Consider the following 1289-nt stretch of genomic DNA (forward strand, 5'->3'; position numbering starts at 1 on the left):
GTGTCTATTTAGAATATTTTTTCACCCTCTCATTATTTTTGCAGTCCATGTCATCCAGAGGATGTCATCAATAAAACGTACTTGCTGTAGCCTAAACAGATACTAATCATGTGCTAACTAAATAAAGTTGACATGAACATCACCATGCACGGATTATCCAAATGTCAAAGGACGTTTTCTTTAAAAATCCCTCAATATTTCATGGAAGTATGAAGTTTTCTTACTCTTGTTTCATAATGTTAGGTGCGGCAAATCACCATGAAGCCTCTAACTCTGGCCCTGGCCGTCACTCTTATCATGGCTGTGGGTAAGTAAGATTTGTTTAGTGGTTTCCCGAGTTTTAAGATACATTTTATGGGTAATTCTTGAGGTATCAATACAAAAAAATGTACTAGCAACCATGTACTTTTTGGGTTTCAAAAATCTGTATTGTATTCAAGTAAGGTCTGGTGAAATGGAGTTATGCTTTGTCAATAGGATTGCTTTGTATAAAGGAGCGTCATGACTAAATATAAACCAGGTTTACTTATAGAATAATAATGCTTTCTTTGTGTTTTCTGTCCGCAGTGGGCGACTCTGACAACATGAAGAGACTTCTGCAAAAGCTGCGCTTGTTAGCAGGTTATCTATTTGTATCTACGTAATATCCATTTGGAAGAAAGAAAGATGGCATCTACCAAACACTAATGTATTGAGCATGTTGGGCGTGATTTCCTATTTTGATTTCTGAAGTTGTGTAAATACTGTGGCAGCGCATTTTTAGTTGAAGATGCAGAGAGTAAGTGGTATAGATCTGAGCTCCCAATCGGCATTTATTTGAACTGCTGGGACCGATTGTGTCTTGAAGAATACTTTGTCTTGATCACTGCCTTACCCAGGCTTCCATCGTCTGTGAACGAACACAACGGCTGTCAGTAGTAGACTGAAGTCTGGGCGTTCGCGTCACCCGAATTTGAATTTGTTGGGTGATATTATTGTAAAGCTTCCTCTTCACATTTTCATGTAATCAATAAAGTTATATCATACTTTTTGAGGGACACATTGAGTTTTGCTTGCGATTTTCAATAATCATACCGATACGCAGGAGAGAAAATTATTCAAGACAACGCCTGGTCTCACACAAACGAGTTACAAGCTGAGGGTGAAGGGACACAATTCACCCCAAAACTAGCCAGCAGAGTGGGAGGTGTAAAGGCGCTGACTCTTACACCGGAGATGTCTGAACCAAGAGGTCTGTAGGAGTCTCTAGTACAGTAGTTTAAAGACGGTTAATTCTCTATTAACCCTCA

The sequence above is a fragment of the Branchiostoma floridae genome, chromosome 12, assembly GCF_000003815.2.
Source record: "Branchiostoma floridae strain S238N-H82 chromosome 12, Bfl_VNyyK, whole genome shotgun sequence".
In the NCBI taxonomy this organism is placed as follows: Eukaryota; Metazoa; Chordata; class Leptocardii; order Amphioxiformes; family Branchiostomatidae; genus Branchiostoma; species Branchiostoma floridae.